This window comes from Babylonia areolata, chromosome 24 (genome assembly GCF_041734735.1).
Source record: "Babylonia areolata isolate BAREFJ2019XMU chromosome 24, ASM4173473v1, whole genome shotgun sequence".
NCBI lineage: Eukaryota > Metazoa > Mollusca > Gastropoda > Neogastropoda > Buccinidae > Babylonia > Babylonia areolata.
Genome location: NC_134899.1, coordinates 22,111,527 through 22,134,026, shown reverse-complemented (window position 1 = coordinate 22,134,026; position 22,500 = coordinate 22,111,527). Strand labels below are relative to the sequence as shown.

Genomic DNA, 22,500 nt, shown 5'->3' with positions numbered 1-22,500 from the left:
GGACAGCAGGACGACAGTCCAGGTCACACATCAAGAACTCCAACCCCATCACCATCATGTCAGCTGCGCACACACAGGGCCAAGGCAACGACCCACACCGTAGAGATGACCGGGACGATGACGAGGAGCAGGAGAATAAGAAAAGGTAAGTAGGTCCAGGTTAAAAGATGGTGGTTGTCTATCTTTGTCGCCTCTACAGCACTTGATGTTGGTCATATGAGAAAAAAGAACGAAAGATTTCCTTCCAACGCCCCTTTCCTTTTCCGCGTGTGTATTTGCTTTCTTCTCACTAAAGAGGTTCGATGAAAGATGAGGGGGATCGAGACGGGGGTGTGAAGGGGGAAGACAGGACAAACATGAAGAGCTGTACAAAGGTTTTCCTTTACGCATGAATATGCCGCTGGTGTGGTATTTTTGTTCCATGTGGTATCCTTTATCATGATTTCTTTGCATTTAAAATCACTGGAAGACAAATTCCGTGTATCTGATCATACCTACAGTCTGTACATTTTAGTTATTAATTATTTGGTTTTGAGTTTTTCTACATTCTTCAGTCTGGCCAAAGGTTTCACATACACGTTGTATATAATCCGGATGATGTTTGATTCAAGCCATGAAAAGACTGGACTAAGTGTGGTTCCTTGTGCAACAATCTGTCAGTTGATGACTGATTGTCACTTGCTCTGTTTGTGTTCTACATGAAAAGAAGCATCTTTGCCTAGGTCGGTGTTGTTGATTTTTCAAACTCAATAAATTGCTAATAATATCTTCGAAATAGAGAGATTTACATCTTTTAACACCCACTTTCTGCTTCCTGATCAACGTACAATTTACAGAAACGGCCTGTCGTGTTTTGCCAAATGAACACGCTAGAGAAAAACTGCATTGACAACAATGTTTTTAACAACTTTATTTTCATTTTCCGAATTTTGGATATAATTGATCAGAAGATCGGAAAGACTGGAAATTTTACCCTCGTGACTAGCTCTCTAATCTGCCCCCAGGATTATCTCTCTTCAGAATATCATATTCAGGGGTTGTCAAAAGTTTATGAGCCCGATGTTTATTTTCTGATGATTTCAGTTTTGTTGTTTTGATAGAATCATTATTTAAAAAAAATTCTCTTTTCCCTTTTTTTTCTAAATTAAAGATTTTTCTTTCGCTAGAAATATAATGAACTAATGCTGCTACAGCATACACGTCGAGAGCGGGTGTATTACTTGGTAGAGAACAAATGGAATATGACCGAACCATTGTTCTATGTCTTAAAACTGAACTCTTTTATCTGTCTCTCTCAATCTTTCTATCTCTTTCTTTCTCTGTCTTCCTGTCTATCTATGTCTCTGTCAGTCTGACTGTCTGTCTGTGTCTCTCTTTCATTTTCCTATAATTGGGTGTTTGGGGTGTTGTATTAATGACGTGCACGTATATATTGTTATGTGGTGTTTATTAAACATGAATGCAATATTGCTGAAAGAAAAGGCCTTACCGTTTTTCTTCTTCTTTTTTTCTTCTTCAGATTTCAAGGACGACTACCACCCATTGAACACCCGAAAGAAAACCAGCCCCCGATATCAAAGCGAAATTCGAGAATATCATCTCCGAGAGAGAGACCGACTGAGAACCCCGCAGAGGGATCTCCAGGAAAAACCCGGGAGCAGTCAAGCCTGAAGTCACCGAAACAACCGAAGGATGACGCTCCGAGAGGGTCGTTAAGGAAATCCCAAGAGACCAGTACTGACAGCCCACAACTGGGGCCCCTCACCTCACCCACAAGGAAATCACTAGAAACTGGAACTGTCAATCAACGCGAAGTCCTCGCCACCTCTCCCACAGACGCTGACAGAAAACGCAAAGGTACGCCCCAAATGACACCACGGGAAGGCACCAATGACGACGAGGAGCAGGAGAAGGAAAAGACTCCCCCTCAAAATGAGCCCCATTCTCCCAGCAAGCCGTCCCGCGTGTTAGGAGAAAGATCCCCGAACACGCCCCCGAGAATGAGAGAGGGCAGATCGCAGGTGGTTGGGAGTGAGGCAGCAGCATCGGATGGGGTGGATCCATCACAGGTGACTCTTTACCGACTGCCCACCCCGCCGGACCTTCACAGACGGCAGCCATCTTACGGATCTGTCTACACTGAAGGTGGCCTCGCTGGTTCAGACAGACAGCCGTGGGGCAGAGCTGGAGACACGGGGCAGCTGCCGCGAGTTCTCTTTAGTTCACCCGGGCAGTCACAACGGCGAGGGCACCAGTCGGAAGGTTCCCAGGAAGATTTGCACCTGCCCCCGCTGAACGTCGGTGGTCAGGATGTCGGGTGAGGCTTGACATTACTGGCACGCGTGCTGTGAACGGTACTGGTGTGAATGTCTTTCTTCTTTTTTTTCATCATCTACATCTCCGAAACACTTTAATTAATGCTCTTCACTTCAGTACATCATCATGCAATGCAGTCTTTTTTGTCTGTTTCTTCGTGTGCGTTTATATGTGTGCGTGTGTGCGTGTGTGTGTGTGTGTGCGTATGTGTGTGTGTGCGTGTGTGTGTGTGTGTGTGTGCCGTTCCGTGGTCGTGTGCATCTGTCAGGGTGTGTATGTGTTTGAAGTTGCGTTGTGCCATGCTGTTTTTATGTTGTCACACTGTTTTTTCCCCATATATTTTGTAAGTGTCCTAGGTTCACAGGACATAGTGCACAATAAAATCCCATTACTAGCATTAATATTTTGTAAGTGTCCTAAGTTCACAGGACATAGTGCACAGTAAAAGCCCATTACTAGCATTAATATTTTGTAAGTGTCCTAAGTTCACAGGACATAGTGCACAGTAAAAGCCCATTACTATCAATAATATTATCATTATCATTATTGTTGTCGCTGTTGTTGCTACCATCATCATCATAATCATTATCACTTTTCCTCTCTGATAGGCGTACCTACAGCGACTGCATTCAGGAGGTAGGTTTGGTTCACAGATCTGAACGTAACCCTGTGTCTTCTTGGTTACTCTGCAGGCAGACAGCGCCAGAGAACGAGAGATGCAAAGGGAACGCTCTGAAACTGATTCTGGAAATGGCGGATGACGATCCATCAAAGGACTGCATCGCAAGCGCCGACACTCGGCCTGATCGTCAAAAGGCGTCAAGGCACCGAACCATATTACCAGTGCTGTCCCAGCTGGTGGTACGGGGAAATAATTTGGCACAGGCTCCAAAACCCAAACAGGCTCTGGCAAAGACTTACCAACAGATCACAGGCGCCGAGGTGCCAATTTCCGGGTATCCACACGGTGATGTTGGAAACACATCCACGCAAAGCGGTAATGTCCCGGCGCCAGCTGCACATAGCGCAGAAGCATTGGCTCAAAGTAGTACAGGAGGACAGGTACAGCAATCACAGAGTCCCAGTGCTGTAACATTCTCGGGTGGACCAGGTTCTAGCGGACACCCACCTGCCCAGATATCCACAGGTACGTGCCCACAGCCAGAGGAGGAAGACGGCTCCACCGAATTGTGCTCTGAAAACCAGGGACATGTTGAGAGCCAGAACCACGGTCCCTCGAATGACTCACATACAGACTGTGCAACAGATAACACCACTCAGGCTGCTAGAGCTGCACTCCCTGCTCTTCTTCCCCTGGCCAGTCTGGTGGGACAACAGATCCCAGCTCAACCCCAGCAGGACCGGTCGTTTCTGCCTCCAATTCACTCACAGCCAAAGCTCAAACCACATCCACATCCCTCCAATAAAAATACGTTTGGCAATGTGACGCTGCCTCCAATCACTTGCAAACCACGTCAGCCTCCCCATGCTGACAACCCAGCAGCAAAACAGCCTCAGCCTCCCCCTGGCAAAAAGAAAGGTGGACCAGCCCGAAAAAGTCGACGGGGTAGGGGCAGTGGCAGCAGCAGTGGTGATAAACCAGGAAACCTCCCCCGGTCACCCCCACCTCCTCCTCCTCCCCCTCCTCCTCCTTCACCTTCTTCAGGACAAGGAGCAGTTAGTGTGTAGACGAATGAAGAGCCAGTCCGTCTGACTTCCTCTTGTCTTCATAATGTTGGCAACTAGAGATTCATGATTCACCGTATGTTGGCAAATTAGATTCAGACTTTTGTAATGCACGTGCCATCATTATTTTGAAGGCAAACTTGTATGGAAAACAAGGATGACAATTTGTTTATTTCTGCACTGTTCTTTTACGTAACGAAGGCTCCAGTCAAAGCACTGACCATGGAATGGTAGGACTTTGATCTGGATGCTATGTTAGATTTCTTTAACGATACACACCAGTTTTAAAAGTGCATTATTTGCTGTCTTATTGAATATTGTACAGATATCCATTTCAAATTGATATCACGAACATTTGTTGTTGTTTTTTTTTTTTTGTTTTTGTGCACCAATGTCCCCTTTCGATAAAACGCGTTCGACATTACTATTATTCTTGAAGTATATCCTGGAATGGAAACATCAGTGGACTTTGCTCAGAAATGCCTTGCAAGGTACGACTACCACTGGTTGAAATGGCTGATTCTGCCAACATCCTAATGGGAATAAGTTTTACCCGCATAAGAAGAAAAAGACCGCAAGTTTGTCGAGTTCTGATTCCCATGATCCCAAGGCCATGAGAACTGCACAAACCTGAATTACATCGATAAGTCAGCCGTTGGAGTGGATTCCCCATCTGTCACTGAAACAGGGCTACGATATTGCATCACAGGCTTCCAGAGATTGGTCAGCCGATTGTTAAATTGTATCTTTAACGACGCTTCTTGTCGAACATTGTGTATTCAAAGAATTGTTTTAAACAAACGATAGATTTTGGTGTTTAAGCTTTAAGTATTGATTTACTCCTCCCCCTCCTCCCCGCCCAGTCCAGTGAGCTGTGTTTATGGCATGTGTACATAGCCATTGCATGCAACTATTTTTATCATAGCATTGTTCGATGCCCATTTATGGTCAAGAGTACTGATATGCATATTTCTGATTATTTTTAGATGACGAACAAGTGCACTTTTAAATACCTTTTGTTTTTACCTCAGGGACTTTTATGGCACGTAAAAGAAAAGAAAAAAACGGAAACAAAACGAAACCCTGAAGTGATGTGTCATAAGTATGACAATATAATGTGAACAAATGAAGGAAAGTGATAATCAAAGTGGGCGTGGCTACACTGTTCAACTGGATAAATCTCCAGGCATGCACGAGAATAAACATGCGAAAAGAAATTGATCATAATTGTTTGGGTTGGTTGGTTTGTTAAATGTTTGTTCCTTTCTTTCCTAATTAACATGTCTTTGCAAAGAAATCACGTTTGGTATCACCAGAATGATACCGACTTTCTTCTTTTACAGTATCTCGAAGCAAAAACAAAACAAAACAAAACAAAAAAAAACAAAAAAACAAAAAGTGCTATTGGTCTTCATATTGGCTTTTTTGTTATCTGTCAAACACATCCAGACTAATTTGTATTTGGATTGACCAGTAACACACTTCCGTTCTTGGTTGGAAGGTGGGAACGTCTTTGAGTACCCATTTCTGTATTTTCATTGAATCCCCCCCTCGCCCCGCCTCCAAAAAAAGATAAATAAATAATTTTTTTTTTAATTAATGATGGTATTTATATCGCGCTGAATCTTGTGCATAGACAAATCAAAGCGCTTTCGCACCAGTCATTCACACGCATGCATGACTCAAAAACTGGAGAAACTGAAGACAAGGAAGAGGCAGGGAAGGGAGGCTATTTTGGGAAACGGTGGGTTTTAAGGCCAGACTTGAAAGAGCTGGGTGTGGAGACTTGACGAAGCGAAAGAGGAAGTTCATTCCAATTTCAAGGTCCAGAGACAGAGAAAGAACGGTGGCCAACAGTCGAGTGTTTGAATCTGGAACCAAAGGGACAGAATGAAAAACGAAATTACTTTATCTGTCATTGAATTTTTCTAAAACACTTGAATCGTAAGTGAGCTCTATGAGTATATTTTCTGAGAATAAAAGAAAAGGTTACACAACGAGTAGATCTGGTGATTCATTTATCTCTGGGCGCGTAAGAACTGAAGGCTTATAAAGGGATAACACACACACACACACACACACACACACATGAATCACTGACTGAATGAAAGGAGATATCTCACTTTTTAAAGCTTTGACTTCAAGCACACATGCACCACAGCATTAAACAAGCGTTATTCACGGCGGTCGTTTACACACACACACACACACACACACAAACAAGCCAATATTGTAACGAGATGCACGTGCACACTTCACAGCAGTCATTGTTGTGACGAAAACCTCCGTGCTCAGCGCAGTCACCCACATCTAACGGCAAGGAAACGTCTCAGCGCTGAGCGGACATGTGAACTGCAGTATCATCGCTAGGAGCAGAGCGACAGGAACAACGGTGAAGGAGTGCCACTTGGACACACTGCCGGATGCACAATGTCCGCCAAGGGCACAGGCAAGGGTCGGGGAGAGGACAGCAGGCGGGAAGGGGAGGGGGACGAGAGATCCAAAAGGTAAAGGGAAAGATTCTCTTGCCCGTTCATTGTCTTCGTGATTAATCTAACTCGGAAATTTCCATGTTTTAATCTACACTTGTTATTCGTTGCTGTTTTGATACGATGCTCACCTCACGTATTATACCAGTTTATGCTGTGACGTTGTTTCTGTTGTTGTTGTATTGTATTTTTGTTGTTGTTGTTGTTGTTGATGTATTGTATCTTCTTAAAACAACTTTTCATTAGTTCACAAGAGGAACAGACCTTTCGCTGACGAAAATGAGATAAAAGGTGCAGAGTAAAACAGCTGACTAAATTTATAGTTTATGCGATTGATTTCCCTGCTTTCTTCTCCCCCCCCCCCCCTCCCCCCCATCAAACTTGGTGTCTTGTGACAGTCTGATTTGTTGTTGTTACTGAATGTCAGTTCCTTATCAATATAAAGCGGGATACAGTGTCAGTGTCAGTGTCACACACACTCTCTCTCTCTCTCTCTCTCTCTCTCTCTCACACACACACACACACACACACACACTCACACACACACTTTTGAGACCGATTCTTAAACGGGTATCTTTCTTCTCCCGAAATTCCCAAACAGGCAACACAAGCAAGATGATCATGTGGAAGACGACCCACAGGAGAATCCACAGCACGACACCAAGAAAAACCAACCATGCGGGCTGCAGGATACAGCGGCTGAAGGAGCGGTGGCTTCAGCACAGAACCATTCCCAAGATGCGAAAGATGAAAGGTTGCCCCGGCAAGAGACAGACGTCTCCAATACAAGGTCCCCACAAACATCAAAAGGTGAATCGAAAACTTCTGCCAGGAGCGGAAGCGCCGAGTCGCCAAACAGATCTCCCTCATCGCCCAGAAAACGCAAAAAACAATCGGCGAAGGGATCGCCTCCAGAAAACGCCGAGGGCTCATCACAGCCTTCTCCGCAAAACACCGAAGATCTCTCACCCCAGGAAGCTGATCTTCGATCAGAGCAACATCCTTCCAGAGCTCCATCCAGCAGACAGAGAAAGGGAGTGGGCACCAGACAATTAACTAGAAGTAAATCTGAGGAAACCCTGGCGTTTACTCAGATTATGTTTCTTCCCACACCCCCTTTGTTACCACCAACACATAAGCCTTACAGTCTGGACTACCCTGAACACCACAGGTCTGATTCTCAGAGATCTGATACCCGGAGGTCCGACATCCACAGACGGGAAAACGAAATTCCAAGGGCATGGGAGGAACACAGCGAACCACGGGATCAGACGGCACCATTGCATGGCTCCCAAGCCGAAGTCTCCCGACGGGAAATGCTTGACAACATAACACAAGACTTGAATTACCGAAGGATTCGCGGGCCATATCTTTGGTTAGTACACAGCTAACTGAAGTCTGTCACTATGTCATTTTTCTTCACGTCCAGTAGCTTTCTGATTCCCACACGCATGCTTTTTTATGTTTTGTTTGTGTTTTGTTTGTATGTTTGTTTTTCTACTGTGTTTATGACATTGGGGAACGCATTTAATGATGTGTATGACGTATGACATCTCAGCTCTCATATTCATTAAGGTCAGCATTTTTCTTTGAAATGGGAAACAACAGTGCCTGTACTTTTATTACTATTTCATCTATCAGAATCAACAATTAGCTGTTTTGAATATCAGAAAGTATTGGGGGGGTGGGGGGGGGGGGGGGGGCAAGGGCTGAATGGTAAAAGCGTTCCACTTTAATCAGTGTGCAGTCGTGTCAGAACATCAGCTCCATGTTTGGTTTTCTCGTGGTTTCAGTGTTCATGTGGTATAGATACAGTTACTAAATCTGCAAAATGGAATGAATTATGCGAAGTTTGAAAGTATTTCTTTTGTCTGGCTTTTGTCTTGGATATTTTGGGGGTATTTGGCAGTTTCCCTGAAACAAATCGATTTGGTTAAGTATTTCGTATCTCTCAGACTGGCAAAGAGATGTTCTGGATCTAACATTGTCTGTGGATCAAACCTGGATATTCTCTTTAGATGATGAAAATCAACACAAAACATGGCGGATACTTCTTTTTGCCAACCAAATCAACGGGTGGTGGATGGAGATGGTTCAGCGATGTCAAAACTAACATTGTTTCCAGTTCGTTGTCTACTGTGACAGGAAAGATAACGAGTATGTTAGCAGTGTCACAGCTTAAGTACATTGTTTATAACAACACCATTGTCCTGATTATCAGAGCTGGTATTCTTTGTTCACTGTGCAGGTCAGTTCCCAGGGATCAAGTCAGCTACATGAAGAAAATCGTTGTCAATATGCCATCACGTCCAGGTTCGGGGGAAAGATTCCACAAGCACTTTAGTCTGGTGCCCTCTGTCTCTTTGACCAAGTGCACACCGCTGCCCAAAGTCAAGCTCCAGTACCCAAAGCACGCACACGGGGGAGCAGGGCACCAGGACGAAGAGGAGGAGGAGGGAGAACATGGGGCAGTGGGGGCAGTGGGTCCGCAGGAACAGGTTATACCAAGGCAGAGAATGTTATCCTGGCCCACCACATATGTGCTCATGTATGATTCAGCCCTGGTGGATGAAGATGAAGAGAGAGAAGTGAGGGGTGATTACAGCGTGCGTGGCGAAGAGGAACATGAGAGACACAGACAACGTGGGTCTGTCACCAGCCAACCCCTTACTGACCAGTGTCTCCCTACTTCTCATGGAACACCTACACAACAGAGTTCACCCACTGGCAAGGCAGACAGTAGTTCCGAGGTGTTTCTGAATCCAGTCGCGCTAAACCCGCAGGGAAAACCAATTCTACATGCCTCCACCCAAAACCTGCCAGCCCAGCCGCCTCTGCCTCCAATACCTCCAAATCCGGCAAACGAACCAGTTCCACATCTGCCCACCCGAAAGCCATCAGCCCGATTGCCTTTGCCGTCAATCCTCTGCGACATGCTTGACGATCCACTTCAACCTTCCTCTGCTGAGGACTCAGCAGCTAAACCGCCGCTGCCTCCTTCCGCTATGAAAGAAGCTGGTCGAGTTCAGAACAGACGACGGCGGAGAAGCAGCAGCAGCAAACAGGGTAAGCAAGGTAGAAACCGCTCCAAGTCACCTCCTCCTCCTCCACCACCACCACCATCATCTTCTGCAGGACGAGGAGCAGTTGGTATGTAGACATGTAACTAGTGGAGAATCAATCCCTCTCACAACTGCCATAGTGTTGATAATTTGGTATTTCAACGCGCTCTCTGTAGATATGCTGAATCAAGGTATCACCTTGGAGCTGACTGTTTGATGAACAGGCGTTCATTTAAAAGCAAATTATTGAATAAAAAAGCAAAGCTGGTATTCCATTGATTTTCTCTTTTTTTTTTCTTTTTCTTTTTTTTAAGATAAACGCAATGTTTTAACGGAGCCTCAAGCCAAAATACTGGCCATAGAATGGTTAGACTTTGATCTGGGAGCTATGTTAATTTACTTTAACGACTAACTTGAATCTGAAGCGTGAAGTAATTTGTTTTTATGTGCTGCTTGATATATCCCCCAATGGATTTGATAATAACGAATGAAATTCTTCTTGTAACTGCACGTACAGAAAATTGTCATTATTCTGTAAGCATACCTTGGAATGAAATTTCAATGCAATTTGATTGGAAATGGCTTGCGAGAGGACAACAGCCACAGATGCTGTGAACACACTAATTCTGTATTTAATATATATATATATATATATATATATATATATATATATATATATATATGCGACATATTTTGCCCGTGACAAAGTGGTGCCAGCATCTTAGCACAGTTCTGAACTTCAAGACCGCAAGTTTGTCACCACCTTGTGCCTGCGATCCCAGGCCATGAAAACTGCACAAACTTCACTGGCGGAACAGCCGCCGACATGGATTCCCTACCCCCATCTGTCACTGACCCAGGCTTTCAGCTATCTGTCAGCCGGATATTGCATGGTATCTTTCATCACACTACTTGTCAGATACTGACTGTGGATTAAAGAGAAACTATAAGAAACGACCTTTTTTTATATAGTCGATTAACTTGCCCTTTTATACCAAGATATCCCCAGTCCCTTTAGCTTCAGTGTGCATGGAACATGTCTATGTAAGTATTATATCAATCGACTTTTATCATGAACAAATAAATATGTGTGACCACCCATTTATGATGAAAAGTATAAAGATTCGTTCAAAGTTTCTGATTATTTTTAGATTTGCTCTTTTAAAAGGTTTTGGTTGATGGAATTCTGTGGTGTCAAGAGAGAAAGAAAACACTGCCAGTGACGTGTCACCCTTATGACAACATACTACAGACGAAGGAAACTGACAGAACGGGAATCCTGTTCAACTAGATGCGTGTTTTGAAATCATGTATGTTTCCAGAAAATTCAGTGATAGATATGGAAACAAAATCATAACGTTCTTCCTCATGAAAAGAAAATCAATATGGTTGTTGCAGTTATGATCTCAGTGGAAAGACGATTGCAGTTATAATCTCAGTGGAAAGATGATTATTATACAGCTTTGACATGGCCAAGGCAGCTAACTACTCTGTGAAAAATGTATTTCTGCTTGTAATCTGTTTGAAGAAACTGCACACAAAAACGTCCGAAGATAAAAATAACTTAAGTCCAGCTTTGACGGCTGTGCTTGCTTGAAATGGTGTGGCCACGACCTTTAAAAGTTTTAGACGATAAGCAATCCTCTTTGTTTTACTAACTTTTAACTCACTTTTACTCGATGCAGGATGTTGATGTGTTAGATTTTGTCTATGCGAATACTCGTATTCTGGTTGTTCTTAAAGCAAATCATCGAAATTTGATAGAAATGAAAACCTTCACTCCGCTATTGTTCGACTGTTTGCCTGAAAATTCCTCCGATATCATTAAAATAAACATGACATGGCGTATTCTGTGTGTGTGTGTGTGTGTGTGTGTGTGTGTGTGTGTCTGCCTGCCTGTCCGTCTGTGTGTGTGGGGGGGGTGGGGGGGTATGTGTGTGCGTGTGTTTCTGCCTCCCTGTCCGTCTGTCTGTTTTGTCTGTCTGTGTTTGATTGTTGAGTGTGTGCGAAGTGGGTGCTTGTCCGTGTCTGTGCGTTGAAGTCTAGTCCATACTGAAATGTGATGTAAAATGCAAATATAGTCGCACGCACACGCGCAAGCGCGCGCGCGAATATACTCACATAAACACGCGCAAGTACGATACACCAGAACAGTACATTAGAGAACTGCTTTGAAAACCGAAACTATGTTTTCAAAACATCAATATCTGCTTTGCACATATTCTCACTGAACGAAGTAATGTTGCCTCATGCTCAACGGTTCATGTTTTGTAGATCAGCACGACTGGTGATGAGGTCAATGCTCGAATAAAAACAGCAAAGGAGGGCAAATTTGGAATTACTTTCCACAACCCCTGCAGAACCCCAGAATTAGGGGGGAAATGTGTTCATTCACTTCACAGCTTCGTGTAAAATAGGTCAGTGCTGCCCTTAATGCACTGAAAACTGCGACGAAACTTTATTTAAAAAAAAAAAAAAAAAAAAAAAAAAATCTCCTTTCTCGCGAGACAGGTTAGGCCTGCACAGAAAATTACAATAACCTTTTACGTAGATGTGCCATGACATAAAATTGTTGTTGTTTTTTTTCTACAAAATACACTCAAACCACACAAAGATCAGCGTGTACAGAGCTGTTGTACTGCCCACCCTGTTGTATGGCTCCGAAACCTGGGTCACCTACCGGCACCACATACGACTGCTTGATCGCTTCCACCAGCGCTGCCTTCGCACCATCCTCAGCATCCACTGGAGTGACTACATCACAAATGTCGAGGTCCTGGAGCAGGCAAAGACTATCAGCATCGAGGCAGTGCTGCTAAAGACCCAGCTACGTTGGGCAGGGCACGTGTCCAGGATGGAAGACCACCGCCTGCCCAAGATCGCGCTGTATGGCGAACTGTCCACTGGCCACCGTGACAGAGGAGCACCCAAGAAGAGATACAAAGACTCCTTGAAGAAAGCTCTCGGTGCCTGTCACATTGACCATCGCCAGTGGTCCGCAGTAGCCGCTGATCGAGAGACCTGGCGACGCACCATCCACCAAGCTGTCTCCTCCTTCGAAAACAACCGCAGGGCCAGCCTTGAGGACAAACGCAGAAGGAGGAAGAACCACGACGCTGCAGCCGCGAACCCAGACCAGACTTTCCCTTGCAACCGCTGCGGCCGACTCTGCTTTTCCCGCATTGGCCTTGTCAGCCATGAGCGTGCCTGCATCAGACGTGGACAACGCCCTTCCTAGATCTTCGTCAGCGAAGCCAGGCCATGACACTCAAACCAACTTCTGGTTTAAGCGACCATAGCTTCTTTCTTTCTTTTTTTTTTCCCTCGTGTGTTGAATTTTGCTTTAATCACAACGTAGCTTATTCATCTGTGGGACATTCGGATTGCTGTTCTTGGGGAGAATGTGTCGCCGCAATCCAGCTCCAACTGATTGATTTATTTATTCATTTATTCATTCATTTTATAAGCAACAGTGTCAGATATCTTTCTCTTTTCAGGCCCTGTCATTGTGGAACAAACTGCGACATTCTGTCCAGCTGGGGGTGTTGAGAGGTCAGGTGGGGAGCGTGGAACGAAATGTGAAGCGCTTTAAGTAATATTTCTGGAGAAACGCGCTTTATAAAATAATGTCCCTTACTATCAATATTATTCATCTGTTTACTTTTCTTTCTGCAGAAGTGGTCTATTTTGGACACACACACACACACACACACACACACACACACACACACATGTAAATATATATATATATATGAGTGTGTGTGTGTGTGTGTGTGTGTGTGTTTCCATGGTCAGTGCTGAAATCGAACAAGTGACCTTTGCTTCCCACGTGTGCTTGGAACTCAATGCGCTTTACTTGTTGCACGTGCATGCTTCTCGCATGAACTCACTGTTACCGTTCTTGTCATGCAAGTCATTGCGCATCGGCGAATTTGATCACACTGCAGATTCACCTCTGAAAGGATACGGTTACGACACACGCTGGTATGTATAATTTGTTGGAAAGATTTCTTTTTGCACCTCTATTTATTCCCCATAAGCTAGTACCTTCCCTTCAGGCAGTAAACTTCATGTTTTGCTGAAGGTTCAGTTGAAGAAAAAAGAAATGTATGTTTATTTTCAGCCTGGACTGAAATTTTCACGCGTTCTCTTTCACATACTTGATCGCTGAAACCGACAAACTCGATTAGGCAACATCCACTTTTCGTCCCCTGCACTCTTTCCATTCAGTTTCGTTTCGAAGACGGAAAAAATTGTAAATTGGTTAATAACATTGTAATACATACTCTCCATTTCTTCCCTTCCCGAAAGCGGCAAAGAGGGTCAGTAAAAGAGTGGAGGGGAAGCAGTGTTAGTCGTAGTAGTAGTAGTAGTTGTATAGGGACTGGCAGTCATCTGCCTAGACCTCTCGGCTTTTTTATGTCCCCATCAGATCACTTCACTTCTTCCATTTTATGTTGAGTATATCTTCTTCTTCTTCTTCTTCTTCTGCGTTCGTGGGCTGCAACTCCCACGTTCACTCGTGTGCACACGAGTGGGCTTTTACGTGTATGACCGTTTTTACCCCGCCATGTTGGCAGCCATACTCCGTTTTCGGGGGTGTTGAGTATATCAATATTTTTATATATTACAATTTTATCAACCATTTAACAACTTTTTCCGTCTTCGAAACGAAATAGTATGTCTACAGGGTAAGAAATGTGGATATTGCCCCTCGTTTTAAGTTTGATACAAATTAGGCAAATTGGAAATGATCAACGGAGACTTCCCTTCGAATACCGCCCTCCGCCTCGCTGCCCCCACACCCCCACCCCACCCTCCATTCCGTCCATATTATCGAGGGCAACATCCACATTTCTTTCTCTCCATTCCCTTGGGCGGATTGAACGTCCACGCCATATTATGAACATTATTCTTCCCGTCTCGGGGGGAACAAATTTTGATATTGCCTAAATATTCATTTCATAAGTCATGAAAATAATAATTATGTGTCTGTCAGTGTGCACGAAACTTTAATCAGCAAGGCGAACTGAATGGAAAAAGTCGTCTTTCATTTTTAGTGTCAATGTATATTTTACTCATGCGGTGGGTTACCTTCACTGTACTGTGAATACAATTCAGACTGACTTCTCGTCCAGGTATATTTGATTGAGGTGATGGGTGGATGCATGGATTCTGACTCTACAGATTTATATGTCTTCATAAATGTCTTTGTGTCTTTGTTCTCAGACACCGAAGGCTGGACACAAGCTCAAAATTTGATTAACCTGGCAAACTTTGTCATCAAGGTAAGAAGGAAAAAAAATCCATCTTCAGCAATCAACTTAGTAAAAAACATAATCTGCAACTGAGCCACAACAACTGGAAGCTCAGCAAACACCCAAAATGGCAGACGAACCCCCAAAAGAATTCCATAGAAAACGTAAAGACAAAGAATCGCCTCCACAGTTTGACATGGTCAGGACTGGAAAGAGTTCAGATAAAGAGACTTTTGTTGACGAATCCAGCATAGCGTGTTCATCCACTCAGTCACTGTCTACAACAGACCCTTCCTTCTCCGTTCCTAAGATCATTGTCCAGCCAGAACCAAAGGCAAAGGCCGCAAAGGTACAGGCAGAGGCTGAGGCAGCAGGCCCAGAAGAAGTAGGAGCTGTGGGCGGAGTGAGGGAACAGGGGAATCGGGGAGACAGGTTGGTGGTCCCCACCTACCCTAACATCCTTTGGGAAAATGTAATGGTTTCTGATGATTACCTCCGAGTGATTATACCAGCTGAGGATAACGACCACATACCCCTCCACTCCACTCGTGCCTCTGGGAATATCTCAGAGTCAAGTGATTCCAGAAGCATCGAGTCCATCGATGTGAACAGGTCGGCCAGCCTGAATTTCACGGACGAACATCAACAACAGCGATCGAAAGGCAGCACAAAACGTCCTGTAGATCCGCCGAAAACTGCCACAGAAGCCTGGGGTTTGAACACGGGTGTGCCCTGTTGCTCTTCCTCAAGTGGCCCGGAGGGTGACGGGGACAGAGCTCCAGTGTCACGATATCATACAGGATGTGAAACGACATCGTCCCTCACTTCTTCAGTCAGTCTGTATCCCGAGAGTGGCTGGGCGAGTGCTACAAGTGGCATGCAGTCTGCAGGAGTGTCGGACTACACGTCTCCCTCCCTTTCGGCAACGGGCACGCCCTATCCACGAGGAGAGACACAGCACCCAGTGCCTGACGTGGCGCTGACACAGCGTGGGTCTGCAACTAACAAATCAAGATCTTGTGTCTGTAGCATCTTATGATGCTCCACAGAGCCAGGCTTGAAACGACCTCCACAGGACCCCACAGTGCTCCACAGATACAGAACAACCCCGCAAGATCCGTGACGGTTCTGCGTCAAAAGAATGAGAAATATCCACCACAATCCTCCTCCCCCTCACCCCCTACACACCTTTGACACTGGACAAACTGTCGGTACCGCGTGAATTTTTTTTCTTTGTGTGTGTGTGTGTGTGTGTGTGGGTGTGGGTGTGTGTGTGTGCGCGCGCGCGCGCGCGCGCGCGTGTGTGTGTGTGTGTGTGTGTTTGCTTGGTTTGGTTTGATTAGTTTCTAAGATCTAAAGGTTTTCTTTAAACATACCAGATATGGTCACACGTATACGGTGACCAGCAAGGTTGCAATCATCAGTATTCTGGGGGAGGTGGTGGAGGATGAGGCAAAAGGGATCTATCTCGCCATCATCACCTCCTGTCTGGCAGGAGGTAGGGGAGTTAAGTGCCACAGCGACCCACTGCATTGTGTTTGAAGTTCTGAAGACGTGGGCGGACAGTTCAGATTTCAAATAATTATATTCGGACCAGCAGGTGTATGGAGACACAAGAGTGGGCAGAGTGAAACAGATAACGAAGTTTTGTGTTAAAATGACAGAGTGTGGAAGCTGTTGAACGTTGGTGTCACACCTTTATTCAGTATGGTGACAGCGTTCAGTTGGAAGTTGTAACTTGTGAAAGAAGAGGGGCGCGATGCGAACACAACGTGTTTGATGAACAATACATGAACAGGGCAAGGATAATTATCATGTAGTCCACTTCCCTTCTGCTAGTGTACATCAAACATTGCTGGATAATGGCTGCTTCGCATTTCCATCAATTAAGATTCGACTGGGTGAAATGCGGAGCCGGTAATCCCCCACCCCTCCCCTCTATCCACGTGGCTCATCCCCACTGGTAACCGCGCACACGCGCGCGCGCACTCACACACACACACACACACACACATTTCCTCTAATCTTTCAGCTCTGCGACACTGAAGCGTGACCATGCACGAATCGTAACTGTCTGCCTTTTATTCGTGGGTACAACGATCGGCTCTTTATGGGTGATCATAACGATTGAAAAAAAACCAAGTGATTATGACAATAAGAGGCGCTGTGGCAGAAATGGTCAGGCGTCGGACTTCTTGATCAAAGGTTCACCAGTGATCGGGGTCCGTGGCCCCGTTTCAGCACGGTGTCATGTCCTTGGGAAGTGCACTTTACTTCCATTGTGTGGGTATACCCGACTTCGGTTTGGGAAGATTAAAACGGCGGAAAAAAAAGGGCTAGGCCCCACCTTCCCATGCTGAACCCTGGACACAGTGGATATAAATTCACTGCCCCGATTTATGTTAAATGTTACGGGGCTTTTTTAATTTTTTTTAAATGAACTGGTTTATGTTAGCTTTTTGGTAGTTATACCGATTGCTTTTTATTGGCTGGTTATAAGTGTATCGATTTGCTTTTTGTTGGTGGGTGTGATTTGCTTTTTATTGGGTACTTTTTTTTTTTTTTTTTGTAAGTTATAACGATATATGTTTTATCGGTTGTTAAAACGATTTTTTTGTTTTTTTATTGTTTTTTTTTTTTAAGTAGATTGTTATAACGATTTGGTTTTTGTCAGGTGTTTATAACGATCTGCTTCTTGTAGATGTTTATAACAATAAAATGATTTGGATTTTACCGGTGGTTAAAACAAATCGCTTTTACTGGTGGTCATATTGATTTGCTGATTATTAGATGAGTATATCAAATTACTTTTTAATTGTATTTTCTTATGATTTGCTTTTGTTGGTGGTTGTATATGATTAGTTTACTCTGTTGTATCTTCGACAAAGCCTGTTGTACATTCATGTGAACGAGAAAATCGGTGCCAGTTCATCAGCGAAACATGCTGGAGGAATGGAGCCGTTGTTGCTCCATTCACACTGTAAAGCCGGTTTTGTTGAAACACAAAACTTAAAACTGGAACGTTCGGATAAATCGAAAACGACGCAGAGAGACAATTAACAATGCAATCATTGGTTGAAAACTTAAAAATAAATAATACATTGTGAACAAGTTTTTTCCCCTTCAATAAACAAAATGAATCAGAAAAAAAAACGTGCATGATTTTAGTTTGCTTTCGGGTAAACGAGAATTGTTGGATGGCTGACTGGATGACCGATTTGGGTGTTTCTTTGTTTGGAGTTGATGAAAATCTGAGGGGTATGACTGTGTGCAATGAAGGCGGTACATTGAAAAACATCTTGCTCTGCAGGGTGATGAAACGAATAGGGATTCATGATAGCAGTATCCCTTTATTTACATATATACACAGATCACAAGCACCGGTATGTAAATGCATGTACCCGTGCAGATGTACAGCATAAATGTACCTGCGTTAATAACAGACAACCAGGTAACCGACAACCACAGAAATAGAACACACACAAAAGAATCACGCCGAACTAGAATTCTAAGCATAAACGAATATAACTCGGAAAGTGATAACCAGAGACAGAGAGACAGAGAGCAAATGACAAAGTTCTTATCAGACAGTACGCAGCTCTGTCTTCTATGTTAGTCCTTGGTGAGAAGTGTGAAAGAAAAAAAAGCCCAAGGCATAGGAAGGGGAAATTAAAAACGTCTTGGTCGGGGGTGAAAAACATTTTTTGACTGCCAGATAATCATTTCCGATTCTACCCCAAAGAGGTGAAATCGTGAACACATCTGCAGTTTCTTGGTCGTGGGGAAAAAAAAAAAAAAAATATATATATATGTATATAGTTTTCTTACTGCCAGATAATCATTTCCGATTCTACACCTAAGAAGTGAAATCGAGAACACATCTGCAGTTTCTCTTGAAATATCTTAAGTCCTTCTCAACTTTATTTGGAAAAAAAACAAAACAAAAAAACAACAACAAAAAAGATACAAAAAAACCAACAAAACAAATACAAAATAGAGAAGAAAAAAAACAACTACCCCCCCCCCCCCAAAAAAAAAAAAAAAAAAAAAAAAAAAAAAAAAAAAAAGAGAAAAAACGGACGACACTAATTAGTAAACAGGTGAGTCGCCACCCATGATCAAAATTAATGATCATCGTTGACTTTGGTGTTTCAATCAATACTATATTTCCCAAGAACTGCACCTTCTTTCCTGGTTTCACTGGACTTTTGTTCTTGTGATTTCTGTTATTGTGGTAGGCTTATCTTAGGATGGATTTTCAGTTTTTCATAACTCTAAAAAACGTGTTTTGAACCAGAATTTATCAGTATTTCTGCTATTCAATCACTGCAAGATTATTAAGATTTTGTGTGCTTGTGTTGTGTATGTGATGTGTGTACATATGTATGTGTGTGAGGGTGTCACACAATGAGTGTCACACATTTTGTACATTTTTTCCCTTAAACTTGAGACATGCTCCAAAATTTCAACTTGGAAGAACAGGGAAGAGAAACATATCAAAATGCATCAGTATATTGAACAGGAATCTATTAAAAGACATCAGCATATTGAACAGTCTATAAAGACCGTCAGTTTGGTGACAATACAAAAGTCGTATTTGGAAATAAATTACCAAAAAGACAAGTTTCAAACACTCAGTTTAATTTAATAATTATCAAGGCTATAACATGAATACAGGTAAAATTTGACTGGGGTGGATGAACAGTTATTAAAAAAAACAAAAAACAAAAAAATAAATAAATAATACCCTCCATCCCCCAAAACAAAACACCCAAATATTAGGTATACTGATAACAGAATACTTGATCATCTCAACAAGAGAAATTCATAATTTGTGGCGGAGAGCACAAACAATACATGAAATTCACAGTTATTCAACATGTCTATATAATTGTTTATATAAAAAAACACAAAATGCTTTGATGTCAACCGAAAGCAACCTATGCCTACAATAATCATCTTCATTCGTGGGCACTCATATGTATACGAGTGGGCTTTTACATGTATGACTTTTTATCCCGCCATATAGGCAGCCATGCTCTGTTTTCGGTGGTGTGCATACTGGGTATGTTTTTGTTTCCATAACCCACTGAATGCTGACAAGGATCGTATTTTGATCTTCTGCTTGCATATACACAGAAAGGGGGTTCAGGCACAGGCAGGTCTGCACACATGTTGACCTGTGTGATTGGAAAAATCTCTACCCTTTACCCACCAGACGCCATTACAGAGAGATTCGAACCCAGGACCCTCATATTGAAAGTCCAACGCTGTTATCACTCAGCTATTGTGCCTATCATGCGTACAATCAATAACCACAGTAGATGAAAGCAACAACAGAGACCCTTAAAAGGTAATCAAGAGTGAATCATATATACAGCCATACACATGCAATAAAAATCAGCTAAAGGATAGGCATAAAACAGCATACTAAAAATAGACATAGACATATAATAACAACATGCAATTCAATAGTATTTTGAGTTAAGATGTCATAGTCTTTATAAATACACTCTGGTATACATTTTAATCACATGATACCTGGTTATCAATTACTGTTGTAAGGCAAGGCAAGGCAAAAAGATTTCTTGTGCCCATGGGGGCATCGAAACGTTACATACATACATATTCTAGATATAACACACAAATTATTAGAGTGATGTCAAAAGACCAAAGAGAAAAAAACAACAGATGTAACTTTACTGAAAGGAACTACAAATAGAAGAAACAAGTGCTTTTAGTTTTAACACTATTCTTTTGGGGTTTTTTTTTTGGAAAACAATAAGTGGAATTTAAGGGAGTTTGGGCGGTTTCTATATCTTCGTAAATACTTTGGTCTGTCACTTTCAATGAAAGGACACACAAATAAATACATGTAGTGAAACTTATCAGCAATGTTGTTCATCATGTTGTTTGATAGCTGAACTGTCATTGGAATAAAGCTGCATATTGGAACACAGAAATGTTTGTCTGAAGATAAGATTTGATACTAATTTGGCAGCAAATGCCTGCAATTGCTGGAAATGCATGTGGCTTTCTGTCATACCCTGACACTGCACAATTCACTCAAGCTGTCCTGTCTCACACCCATTACCTTACTGCACACTTTCACAATCTTGTTCAGCATATTCTTTTTCTTCACAGCGAGACCATCATACCAGTACATAAAAGAGAAAGTTAAGACAGCCATGAAATCATTGAAGTACTTTCGAATTAACCCTGATGTTTCTGAATTCAAATATGCATTTCTGTACTTGGTATATCACAAACAACTGAAGTGAATACAAGGGACAAATTAATAGAAACTATATATTCAGCATATACATAATATTGCAAATAGAGGAATATATATTCCAGACAAAAAGAAAGTTCATATAAGCTTTAAAAATAGCATCAATAAGAAAAATATGCACAGGAATAGGAAAGTAGAAGAAAATCCTTCAACAAATTGTCAAGAAATGAATTCATAAGATCTGTATGGTCCAAGAAAATTTCTAAATAATGAACGTAATAAATTTTGGAAAGATGTATACTGGGTGTATGTGAGCTTTACAAAACGAGTGAGGTTAAAAGATGAATTTTGGAACCACTCTTTTTCATTGAGAAATTTAAAGTTGGTAATAATACAAATCACTTCAAAATCTGCACAAGCAAAATCATATTTCTGGTGAGATGTATTGCTAATGATAATGGACACTTCCTCAGCCACATATATTTTACAGAAAAATACAATTGATATTACTGTAAACTATCTAGTGTACATTGGGATAATATGCTCATCTCAGCAATAAAACCTCCAGTGAAAAACCAAAAGCACAAGCAATACCTGGTGATAGGAAAGGAAAAAAAACAAAAAAACGCACACAATGACGTACACCACAAACCGCTTTTTATATACAATATAAATTCCCTTGTTAAGTTGGAAGCAGCAACTTGATATCACCAGTAACTGCAAACCCCCCCCCCCCCCCATGCCACCCCCACCCTCTCGCCCCCCCCCCGCCAACCCCCACCCTCTCCCCCCAAAAAAGAAACAAAAAAGTAAGAGATAAAACTGATATTGTTTCAGATTAGAATTTGTCATAACATTTCAGTGACACAAATTGTAGAAAGAATTACAGAAGATTATTCTTTTAAAGGATGCTAACAACACCTAACCATGTATAATATACTACACAGGTAAATAAAAAAAATAATAAAAAACAGAAAACAAGATAAACTTTTTCAGACATTACACAAAAAATGCCATAAGTGGCTGCCAACAGTGCTCAACCAATTTGTACAAATTATCACACAGATTAAAACACACACACATACGCATACATGCACACACAGAGAAAAAAAAAAGTCATGCATTACATACACAAACAACAGCTACAAGAAGAGTAAAATAACATGACTGGATTGCAGAAATCTGTCGAGGTAATAGCCTGAGAGAGCAATGATGACTAGAATAAAACCTTAAAAAGAAACAACAAATACATAAAAAAAACACACTTCCAGCAATGTAGTGTTCTTTTTTTCTTTTAACAAAAAAAAAAGGAGACAAGAAATTCAATTTAGTTTGGTTTAGAGCGTACACCACAAGAGGTGATAATACAATGCAAAAGATTAAAAAAATTCAAAATCACATATAGCAACAATTTTAATCTGAAAAAAAGATTGAAAACTTGATATTGTTACTTTTGT

The 22,500-nt window shown here is 42.4% G+C and overlaps 1 protein-coding gene across 1 annotated transcript in view; it reads right to left on the bottom strand.

The window, feature by feature from the left end:
- Window positions 1–21,849: 21,849 nt before the first annotated feature.
- Window positions 21,850–22,500, bottom strand: part of LOC143298965 (uncharacterized) — a 12,688-nt gene continuing 12,037 nt past the window's right edge. The window contains exon 4 of the mRNA XM_076612021.1: window positions 21,850–22,500. This exon is cut by the window's right edge and continues 2,805 nt beyond it. The gene's annotated coding sequence lies outside the window, so the exon portion shown is untranslated.